Genomic DNA, 12,819 nt, shown 5'->3' on the forward strand with positions numbered 1-12,819 from the left:
AACAATGTGGTATAATAACTAGTTTCAATGTTTGAAAATAGTATACTCCCTAGAAAACCCTATGTTTTCCAGTAAAAAGTAGCCTTCTACCAAGACTCAATTGTTTGTATATTTGTTCTTTCATAAATATAGAGATTTTCCCAGTGAAACTATTATTATGAAAATATAGTTTTTGACCTCATTAATGTAAAGAAATGGGAAAATAATGTTTTACCCCAGCAGTGTCACTGCCGGCTGAATGTAATGAAAATGCAGACTCCAGGTGGTATTAAATGTATTTTCTGGTATAATGTATAAAGTGTTCTCTTGGATAGCATATAGTATTCTCTTTGTATAGTATTTATCATGTATTGACTCATAACTGTACTGACTCGGGTAGATGTCATTGTAATAGGAGTAATGAGTAATATTCCTTAACTATACCTATTATAGTTAAATAGTAAGGTTGGTTGCATGCCTTTGATACACAAAGGTACTGAACTGAAGTGAAGACTTTTATATCCAACACAAATATATATGATATATAACTAAGAATTCAATGACAGTCGGACAAATAACAGAATACCCTAAGTCCACAACCAAACAAGGAACATGAAATAAGGTGAGCTATCAGTCCTAAGTCCTTCAAGTGTTACTTATATAAATATATTAGTATAGATATGGTTTTGAAGATAAAACAAGTTTAAAAGAGTTTGAAAACAGTTTTAGCATTTAAAGAATTTGATAAAAGGTTTGAAACACTTTAAAACCCAAAGTTTGATGGAAATCTGAAAGTAGCAATAAGTTATGTAGTCTGTTCTAGTTATTAATCACATATGATTGATACAATAACTATAACCGTTCAACTTGTATCCCCCCATAAAAGCATTTAAAATCATTTAAAAGGTTGTTTTAGGGGTATGAACTCACCTGAAATGAGTGATGCGAATGTAAGATCGGAAAAAGGACGCTAAGTGTCAAGTGAAGTCTTGAGCACACGTACGGATCCTATTTAGCATATAATGACATGTATACGTGTAACATTAGTGCATATTCAACTAATCAAGAAGAATAACACTCTTGTAGTCTAGGAAACACCCATATGGAAGTGTTACAATCACAAATGATTGCATAAAAAGGAGTGTATGGTCTCCAAATGGAGCTTTCGGTCCAAGTGATATGTTCCTAGGAGCTTTTGGTCTTAATGGTATTCTTGGTCCAAAAAGGTTTTCGGTCCGAAGGGTTCTCGGTCCGAAGGGGTTCTCGGTCCAAGAGGTTCTCGGTCCGACGGGTTTTCGGTCCGAAGGGGGTTCTCGGTCCGAAGGGTTTTCGGTTGAGACCGAAAACTCAGGATCTTCGGTGCATGTGGTGTTTTTCGAGTGCTTTCAAACATGCAAAGGGGTTCTAAGCTTTATCCGGAGTATTAAGTGAGTTTTGAGGTCAAAAAGGGACCTTTCTTTAGGGGTTTTCGGTTTAAGGAGATGCACTAAACCGAAAAATCCTTTTGTTCTTGGAAAAGACAATTTCAAGGCTTCTAAATCAAGCATCCTTTCTAGATAATAGTATAGGAGATAGATACTTACAATATGGAAGCAAAGAAAGGTGTTTTCGGCCACACACACTAGTGTGTGTTCTTGGTGTTCTTGAAGAACACTTGAAGATCTAAGAAAAAGAGAAGATTTCATGGATGAAATCATGTAAAAACACTAGATTAAGTGTTGTAGGAAAGAATCTAGGAAGAAAACACTTACATTTTGGCAGATTTGGAGAAATGAACTTGGGATACTTGAGAGAAAAGCTTGGTGTTCCTGAGGTGGAAAGTGGAAAATGAGGAAAAAGTGTGTGAACCCATGCTATATGCATGAGTCCTTGGGAAAATGGTGTTTACGGCCCAAACACCTCTTGTTTGGCCGTAAACACCTTGCCAAGGTGTTGTTTGTTTCGTTTGCTACACCTCACTAATAACGACACTTCTTTTTATTTAATCGTTTGACGAAAATAAAATAAAACACCCAAATGGGCTTAAATCCGGCCAAAAATGTATTGAAATGTTTTTGACTAATATTTGACGTGTTTGACTGTAGAAATTATACATACGAAAATTTCGGGTTGTCACAAGCAGCATTTAGAGCCGCCGTATCGATTTGAGGAGTAGGTGGTGTTGCAGTTATCGGAGGATCGCGTCTCGTTTTTACAAAGATAGGAAATTAGACTAGAGTTTTTACAAAAACTAAGTTATATCCAAAAGAGAAGTCGAGGAGACTCTATCTGCGATGAGAACTACTAGAGTGAGTTATTGATTCCGACAGAAGGCGTTCTATGTCCCTCATGCGCCTTTCGGATCTTACTTGCCGAGCGCGAAGTTCCAGGACTTCGGCTTGGGTCTCAGCAAGTTCTCTCTACAGAGCTGCATTCTGGTTCTGAGTCCTTTCGCGAGCAGACTCCAGCTGACGAATGCGGACTGTGTTGACTCCATTGTCAGCATCAACCTGTAGAATTTGATGGATAGCCGCTCTACCCTGCTCATCAGTACGAGCAACCATGCGGACTATAATAGGCAAGATTCTATCCGCTGATCCTCCCTCGCTTAAGTCATAGAAGCTTCGGTCTCCGTTGTAAGGTAACGGCTGACCTTGCTCGTGACTCCAACTGTTCAAGTTTGTTGCCTACAGATGTATGGGGCCTTGAAATGCTGGACGAGGGTTAGGATTTGGGTTTGGGTTTTGAGCTACTGGGAGTAGGTTGTTGACTTCTGGCTCTGAGTCAGAACCATCAGAAAAGCCTTCAGCTTGGTGATCATCCAAAGGGATTGGGTGATCATCGTCTGGCTCTTCTCCCAGCCATCCTGCATTGCCGTTATTGGGATAGTACGGGTCTCCGGGAAGATGGAATCTAGCCATGATATCTACGCGAGAAAAGGGGTAAAGAAATAATTAATAGACGAACTAACTAGATAATTATAAGATGATTTTTATTAGTTACTTCAATACTTGCTTAATGCATACCAGTTATATGAAAGCAAAACAGGATAGACCTTCGAATAAGTGATCCTAACTCTAACTCCACAACCAAACAAGGAACATGAAGAAAAGCAAAGATCACAGATTCTAAGTCTATGACATCCTAGTCACATATAACCTTAGTGTATCCACCTAACAATTATTGACCTACTAATAACAACCTTTAATTCTCAGATAAGTAATTACAGTAACACAAAATACTCCTATAGTATTTTAAGTTTATGTTCTGTTCTAATGTTCTCATTGTAGTATTGTTGGTGAGTTTTTAGACTTGCTACAACCTCACAACCACCCTTAGGCACATGCTAGTCACTCCTCGGATAATATAGTTGATCATGCTACATCTTCCCAGGGTTGACTATATGTCTCTAAGTCTGACTGTGCTGTCCAACAATCGTAATACTTTTGTTCTGTCCTAGTGACACTGATTTTAGTATGAATGCAGGTATGTATACTTGGTTAAATATTTTATTATTTAAAAGTATAAACTCTTGGTCAGAGTATTTTTAATCCCGTTGTGTTTATAGTTTGTATATCTTTTATGGGTTGATATACTAGATTCACTATAAACAATGTTCTGATACCAATCTGTCACACCCCAAAACCGGAACGGCAGAATCGTTCGGGGGTGGAGGACGTCATGTACAGTATCACAACAATGCATAGTAGTAAACAAGCAACAACATCATCCATTGCATTAATAATATAATTTTAATACAAGTGTGTTCTGTCAAGTTTAATAGACACCAAAAATATGAATCAAAATAAAAGATGAGTCTTGAACGAGCTCCATCTTCTCAGAACCTGGCATCGGTACCTGTCTACTGGTGACCTGAGAATACAAGTTATTTTGAAAGAGTTTATCAGCTTTAAAGCTGGTGAGATCATAAGTATTTTAGTGTCATTGCTTGTATGAAAGTGTTTGTAAGTACTTGATGTGTAAGTTTGTAAATGTTTGTAAATGTTTGAACTCTCCTAGAAAACCCTATGTTTTCTACTAAAAGTAGCCTTCTACCAAGGCATCAAAGGTTTGTATGTCTGTTCCTTGTAAAAGTGTGTATTTTCCCAAGTATGACTATTATTAACCAAAAATATAGTTTTACATTACTGTTCATTGTGTGAAGATCACAAAGTGAATGCAATGGGGAAATACGAAAGTACTGTAGTGTTGTATTAGGTAACTACTGCTGTACTAATTACCTTAAACCAATATGTTATTTAAAGTAACATGTGATATGCCTGTACCATACTACCGACTAAAAACACGATGATGAAAGACGTCGGAAAAAATGATGTTTGGCACCCGTAGACTTGCAAGTCCCACTGTAGCGAGCAGCAAGGTGTAGGATAGTCAATTCAGTATAGATCTATACACAAACTCAACGCTCTCCACTTAGCTGAAAAGAATTTGACTTTTAATTGAAGTGAATGGTTATGCAAAATAGAAATTTCGGGTTGTCACAGACTCACTAAGCTTTGTGCTTACGGTTTACAGTTTTGGTTTCAGGTATCATCGATTTGGAAACGAAGAGCTCGGATTGATCGCAGTGCCCACACCTATGATTTCCGCAATGAATGATTTTGGGATGGACTCTGATAAATGTTTTACTTAATGATGACTTGAAATGTTTTAAATAAATGGCATCAATGTTTTAGCTATATTAAAAATGAAATTTTTACCCTTGATTTTTGGGTCGTTACATGTTATATATGTGGTGATCGATCTCATGAAGTTGTAAACTGCTCTTTCAAAGAAGGATCGATGAGAAAAGACAACATCTTGATAAGATGTAAGTTATGGATTAGAAAAGGAAACTCCTTAAATTATCTTCCATCTGAATGTTATAATGTTTTGAACTCATCTATTTTATAACCCGTTTCCAAATGGGTTCAAAAAGGAATCTAATTGTTTTAATAGTGAATGTAGGGATATAAGCATATATGGTATCTCGACAGTGGATGCTCTTGACATATGATTGGTTCTAAGTCTATTATGGAAGACTATATCAAGGAAGATGGACCTACATTTATCTTCATAAACAATAGTAAAGGTCTCAACAATGGTCATGGTGCTCTTAAGTGCGTCAGTAAAATTCTCAAAAGTCTCTTACGTAAAAGATCTTAAGCATAATCTCATTTTCATTAGCCAAATTTGTAATGCTAGATATGAGGTTCATGTCAACAAAAGGGAAGGCAACATCATTGACGCTAAGAAAGGGATTGTTCTTACGATAGAGATATGTGATGATATTTATATTCTCGATATGTTTTCCACTGACACCTCAATGAAGAAATGTTTCTTATCTGGAACATAACCTTATCTCAAATAGCTGTGGTTCTTCTTGTTTTTTTTTCTCAAAAATAAAAGTTTTTTATATTACATTCTTGTTTCCCAGTCTATGACATTATCTCGTTATATAAAATCAATAACTTACTGGACCATGACTGCACTCCTTATGAATTCATAGCTATCTAGTGTAAAAGTGCAGTAATGGTTTATTGCTTCACAGTGGACAAATACATTGATCTCCTTACTTTTGAACAAGACGACCATACCACCATCTGTCATTATACCAAGTGTTTGCTATGTCTCCCTCTGTAAATCTGACCATAATTTCTGGTGGATAGGGCCTCAACTAATCCAAAGAGGTTGTCTTGTTATGAAACACCCCTTGTTTACTCACCAATGTTTCATAATGCAATGTGTATTGATCTTCTTATACATCAATACATGTGACAAAATTGTTGCGTAATATGATCCTTTTTAACCATCTTCAGTCATTATCACTTCCACACCATCACCAACCTGAAAAACCATTTTAAACTTGTCGATTCATTGAGAATTTGGAAGAGCAAAATTGATGCAATAAATGAAATTCCATATACTTCTTTTATAGAGGTTGGAATGTGAAATATTATTTTGTGCTTTCGAGGTTCTGTTTGGTGATTCACTATTTTCCTTAAGAATATGCAGGAAAATTTGATGCTACACTTTTAGAAAAGTATCTTGTCATTGGAACTATTTTCATTATTGGTTCGTTTTTCCAGAATGAATATCACACTGCATGAATTGAATTGATGGTGATGTCAGCTAGATATTTTTTAGAGTTGACTAATTAATGTCCCTGGAAACATGCTACAGTATAAGTCCAAGACTCAACTATATTTAGTAGCTTGATCATACACTGAGTCCGTTGAGCCAAGCCACCCACTCAAATTGATCTTGTAGCATTGTCTGTAGCATTGTCTGTAGCATTGTCTATAGTCCATTAAGTGTATTATACACTGTCACTATCATCTACGTTCACTAATGCTGATGAGGCTAACACTGTGACTTATTTTCCTTAGCGATTAAACGATAGTATTGCCCATCCTCCCTGCAAATATGTTTCCACTACACTCTTCTACTCTAATAAATGAAGGTTTTTCTGCCACATGTCACACTCTCATTCAACTTGCCAAATGTCATTTTGTGGTTATTTTAAATTAATTTTTTTTCCACATGTCATTTTATAAGTTTTTCTATTGTATTAAATTTAACATAATATTTTAATGTAATAAATTTGCAATTAATGTAGTAATAAATGGATATAAATTTCATTGACGAACTTACCTTTTAATTTGTAACGCCTGTTCCAAGTATCATTTAGTTTTTTAAGTTTTTTGGGTTTTACACTCAGACTCAACAAGTTGGGGAGCCCAACTCGACGAGTAGAAATCATTTTTGGACGCGGGACTTAGGGTCTACTCGACGAGTTGGAAGGCCCCAACTCGACGAGTAGGCACTGTAAAGGAAACCCCTGATTTTCAGGGGTTTGTGCCCTATTTAAGGAACTTATGGGTCATTTGTGGCCTCCCTCATCGTCCTATCTGTCCAGAGATAAACCCTAGCTGCGCTTTAGTGTCTTATTGAGTGTGTGTGAGCTTTGGAGAGTGAATCTTGTGCTTTTTGGAAGGAAACTTGAAGGTTGAAGAGATTGAAGTGAGGATAGGGCTTTAGATCCAGCATCTATATAGTGTTAGCATCCATTTGGAGGTAAAAAGTTTCTACCTTGATCTCTATTTTCTTAGATCTCATCTTATGAAAGAATATGGTCACTTTTGGTGCAAAGTGGTGTAATACTCGGATTTGGACTTGTCATGAGGATATGGTTCCAGATCTGGACACCTCTAGGTCTTCATGGACATAAAGTTTATCCTTTTACCTAGTTTGGGCCCTTTTTCATGTCCTAAGCATTGTATGAACCCTAGATTTAGTATTTTAGCCATTTGAGGCCATGCATGCACGTAAAGTTTGCAACTTTACGTGGTATTTCGATCTTAAGGGACTGGATCTGTAGTTTGGAGGTTTGGATTCGATAGGAAGGACTGATTATGTTAAGGCAAGGGAAAACTCGACGAGTTGTTCTGGCGACTCGACGAGTTGGAGCGGGTTTTCCCGGTTTTGGTCTGCAGAGTAAACTCGGTGAGTTCATAAGATAACTCGACGAGTTGGATCGGGTTTTTCCCATTTTCGGTCTGACTAGTAACTCAGCGAGTTGATGAGACAACTCAGCGAGTTGGCAAGCGTTTTCGCCGGTTTTTTGAACACTGGAGGAACTCGACGAGTTGCTAGATGCACTCGACGAGTTGGGTCGACATGGAATTTTAACCTTGACTTTGACCAGGGTTGACTAAGTTTGACCTTAAGCGTATTTCTGGAATTTTGGGATTTTGAAAAGCTAGTCAAATGATGATTGTAGGCAGTTGAGTTGGAGTTGGGCGTTGGGACTTATCTGATCTTATCTCATCAGTTCAGCATTTTTGAAAGGTGAGTCTCCTCACCATACCAATGGGTCGAAGGCACCAAGGCCGGCCCATTTTATGATATGTGGTATACTAGTTGATGTAGTGTTATGTGGCATGTTAGCTGATTATGTGCTAGGAGGTATGCTAGTTGTATATGTGGTATACTTATATGGAAGACCATGGTAGAGCCCATGGCACTTAGATGTAAGACCATGTGGAGAGCCCATGAGTTTCCTATTAAAGACCATGTGGGGACCCCATGAAACTTGGATGTAAGACCATGTGGAGAGCCCATGGCTTTCCTATTAAAGACCATGGTGGGAGCCCATGACAATTAGATGTAAGCCCATGTGGGGAGCCAATGGCATCCTTGAGTAAGACACTGGGGGGGGGGGGCACGACATCCCTATATGTTGTATGCATGGCTTATGTGGTTTATGTAGCTTCTATAGCTAATATGGTATATATGATTATGTGGACTGTGTGGGGTATGCTCTAGAGAACTAACTAAGCATTAGCTTACAGTTTTGTTGATTGTTTCAGGTACATCTAAGCCTAAGGGCACGAGCAAGGCTTGATTGCGCGGCATGCACTCTTCGACATTTGTTTCGTTAGGACACTCTGATATTTGAAATAAAATGTTGATGTTATGGATTTTGAAAAAAATTGTCATTGATATTTAATATTTCATGGGAATATTTTGGTTAATTAAAAATGAAAATTTTATTTGAAAAATTTGGGTCGTTACAAATTGGTATCAGAGCCTTGGTTTGAGGGATTCAGGCACACTCTCGGGTGTGTCAGGACTCAAACTAAGGAAATGGTAAAATTGTTTTCAAAAATCAAAAGTTAAAAACTTCTTAAAATGAAAAAAAGAGGAGAGTGCAAGGCGCGTGATCAGCCGAGCTCAAGTAAGTGGTTCCCCAATATGTTAGCCATGTCATACTAATATTTGGATTATGATAGTCGGATGGATATTGCTATGTGTATGCTTTTAAAATTATATATACGGTTAGGAGCTTATAGACTTAGAATGATTGATTTGGCCTTATTTCCTGTTCCTTGTCTGGTTGTGGTCCTAGGGTAGAATCTATTATTCGAAAGTCTATTTGATCCTATATTGTGTATAATTTTCATGTATAAAGGAAACCTGTTATGATTGAGTTCTGGTTTGTTATGGATGGAGCAAATCTTAGGATAACCTAGGACTTGAGCTATGCGGTAGCCTGCGAGATATGTTTTGTTATGGGACGAATTAGAGTCATCAGGTAGAGCCTTGGGGAAGGTACTGGTAGGTGTGGAAGGTAGTATTGGGCTCATACTAATGAAAGCACAAGACCGGTACTCAAACCAATGTTAGATCTGGAGGCCCTAAGGAGAACCGGTATGGGAGGATCCCCTTTTTGGATATCCTGATCATTATGTTTTATGATATTGCAGTTCACTACGGTGGTGACACGAATTGGAGCAGGGGGATTAGGATCAGGATCCAGATCTGGGTCGGGCGACGGTACCGAGCCCATTGATGAGAGGCTGCACGAACTCATTGCATCCGAGGTTACGAGGGGCATCCTTGACGCTACCCCAGTGATTTTTGGGACGATCAAGGAAAGGATGATGGAGATTTTGGAGGAGAGGCTCACATCATTCAGAGCTGGGATTGTTGCGGGCCAGGTCGGGGCCCGAACTCCCTCGTTCCGGGAGTTCAAGACGTGCGGGGCGCCATAGTTTTTCAGGGTCAGCGACCCCATAGTTAGTCGATGCTAGGTGGCGGACATGGAGAACACCCAACGCATGAGTTCCTGCCCTGATGCGGCGAAGGTGGGTTTTGCTTCATGTATGTTGAGGAATCAAGCCCGAGATTGGTGGGGAGAGGTAACTAGCCAGGTGGGAGCAGCCGGTGTGGCTGAGATGATGTGGGTAGACAATGTCAGACAATTCGATTTGGAGTTTGCACCACCTATTGAGGTGCAACGGCTAGTGAGGGAGTTTCATGAGCTCGAGCAGACCACCGAGACTGTGGTGGAGATCACCGCCAAGTTTCGGGAACGAGCACTATTGATCCCAAAGTATACTACAGACGAGGATATGAGAAGGACAAGGTATCATTCCATGCTGAGGGATGATATCCGAGAGTTGTGAGCTTTAAAGGGTGCAAAACACTGAATGAGATGGTGGAGAAGGCTCGTGAACGGGAGATGGATTTGGACTTCCGCACCAAGACGAAGCCTAAGTAGGCACAGATAGCAGTAGGTCAGGCTAAAAAGCCTAAGACCTCGGATTCTTCTAGTAGGGGCCAGCAGGTCCGTGGCTGGTGTCCCAAGTGCGGTAAACCGCACAGTGGGGCTTGTCGAGCGGCAGGCGCGGGATGCTACGCATGTGGCCAGTCGGGCCATGTGATCAGGGACTGCCCTAAGAAGGGCTTGATTTGTTTCCACTGCAACCAGACCGACCACAAAAGGGCCGAATGTCCGAGGTTGCAGGTAGGGGCATGAGCAGTGGCGGCGCCTACACCCGCCATACTGAGGATCACTGATGGCTGCCCTGCTAACGCGGATGCTCCAGCGGTGAATAGCCGAGCATTTCAGTTGACTACTGAGGAGGCTCGGGCAGCGCCAAACGTCGTGGCTGGTACATGTTTTATCTTTCCTGTTTGATATTGATTTGTACTGCTTATGTGTATATATGTTGTGACACCAGTCAAATTTAGGTCAAAAATAAATTGATCAATAATCGTAATTGAGATGAACAAAGTGGTAGAGATTGTAACAAGGTTTCCAAAAATATAAAGAACACTGAAATCCGAGTTATAACGAAGAAGTTATGACCCATCGAAAATCCGCGACAAAACCGGCAAAACACTATTCAGTGTAAAAAGTGAATTTTCGATAAAAGGCTTTTTAGCCTTAACAATCTAAATGAAAGTTGTAGAATATGTTAAACCGAGAACGTTCATAAAAAGAACGTAAAAATCTGACTTCGTATGAGGAAGTTGTGATTTTTCTAAGTTTCAGTTTAGCAGTAGACAGCTAAAAATTTGAAATATAAATCGATCGATATTTAGCTGACACAACTTAAACGAGAATCGAAGGTCTCGTCAAAAGTAGTACAACAGTAAAAAGACAGGCGAAAACGGACGTCGGATGAAGAAGTTATGAATTTTTAATGGATTTCCTGTCCCGGTCTGTTAAAAATAATAATATTAAAAATAAATTCAAAATTAGCCGACAAAGTCTAAACAAAAGTCGTAGAGTATAATTATACGTACGCGTTCATATAAAGAACGCCAAAAACGGAGCTCGTATGCGAAAGTTATGAATTTCGCAAGTTCTTGGCACGAAAATCAAAAAAATCTAGAAAACCGGGAAATTTCGGATGGACCCTCTTCGGCCACGTCACCCTCGCATGCGAGGCTTCCACGTGTCCTCTACGTGCTCCCTGTTGATTGGACTGAAGTTGCTCGTGGCGTCTCCTGATTGGACCAAAGTTCGGCCCTCTCCTGATCCGACACGCGCCTCGCACCGGGTCTTGCATCCGAGCTTCGCAAACCGCCTTAGACTTCGGACTCGTTGCTTCTTGCGAGCCGAAAACCTGTCTCTCTTCCCTCGCTGCCACGTAGCTGCTGACTCTTTCTCCCCTTCGCCACCTGTCCGAGACTTCGGACTATATATGGGAGGTGCGAACCCTCCCGGTTCCTTCACCATTTTTACCTCATTTTTCATCCTCTTTCACCTCTCTCACCCCCGTACACTTCCTTATAACCCCCCCCCCCCGAATCCCTAGTATCATATCTAAAACCCGAAGCAAGCCCCAAAGCCCCGGAATTCTCGAGAAGATAGCCTCTTTCCAGTCGAAGTGCTGCCCACATAAAGCCCGGTTTTTACTCAAAAACTCGCGGTTTCTTCGAGAAAGATCATCTATAGAAACGAAACGCTACCCAAATCACCACTTATCAAAGTGAGTTCAAACCCCTATAATTTACCTTTTTAATGGTTTTTAAATGCTTTTAGGGGGGAATACAAGTTGAACACAATTTAAAATTGTGTTAATAATTGTACGTGATAATAATCACACAAAAGGATTTCCTTATGCTTTTAAGGATTACCAAATACTTCCAAAATGACTTAAAGCCATGTTAAATCTTTAAAGTCATGTAAACTCCGTTAAATTCTTTGAAAAAGGTTTAATAAACTATTTCAAATTATAAATGCCAAAATCATGTTTATATATGTATAAATATATAAATAAGATTTGAAGGGCTTAGGACTAATGAATTATCTTATTTCCTTTTCCTTGTTTGGATGTGGAATTAAGGTTGTGTTATTTGTCCGAAGGTCGTTTCCTTCTTAATTATATATATATTATACATATATGAGTATAAAAGGTTACTCCATTCGGTATCATTACCTTTGTATCATGCTGAGCAAAGGTGTTCATCCATGAGAAATCATGTTAATCAGATAGAACATATAAATTGTAATAGGTATAATTTATGATTCAAAACTAAATATACAAGTATGATTCACGATTGTATACTTTCCAAGGAAATTACCAACAATTCATTTATCTATACCAAGATATGTATAATACTTTTAATATAAGGATAATATATTAAAGAAGTAATAATACATCATACCGGGTTTGCATTAACAAAGGTACGATACAGAGTACCAGGTTTAGCAATCACGTGGTAATAATACATCATACCGGGTTTGCATTAACAAAGGTACAATACAGAGTACCAGGGTTAGTAATCACGGGGTAATAATACATCATACCGAGTTTGCATTAACAAGGGTACGATACAGAGTACCAGGGTTAGCAATCACGGCGTAATAATACATTGTAAATCTCGTTGAAACAATAAATTTGTGAGACTCTTCATGGTGTACTTATCTAAGTACGACCTTAAGTCCTGACTTATTAACCAGAATCTCCGGTAGGGAGGGCGTGAATTTGTGTATAGATCTATATGGGACTGACAATCCTGCACCTTTACTGTTCGCTACAGTTTGGCCGGCAGGCCTAGGGT

This window comes from Lactuca virosa, chromosome 4, assembly GCF_052849685.1.
Source record: "Lactuca virosa cultivar CGN04683 chromosome 4, Lactuca_virosa_CGN04683_v6, whole genome shotgun sequence".
Taxonomy (NCBI): Eukaryota; Viridiplantae; Streptophyta; class Magnoliopsida; order Asterales; family Asteraceae; genus Lactuca; species Lactuca virosa.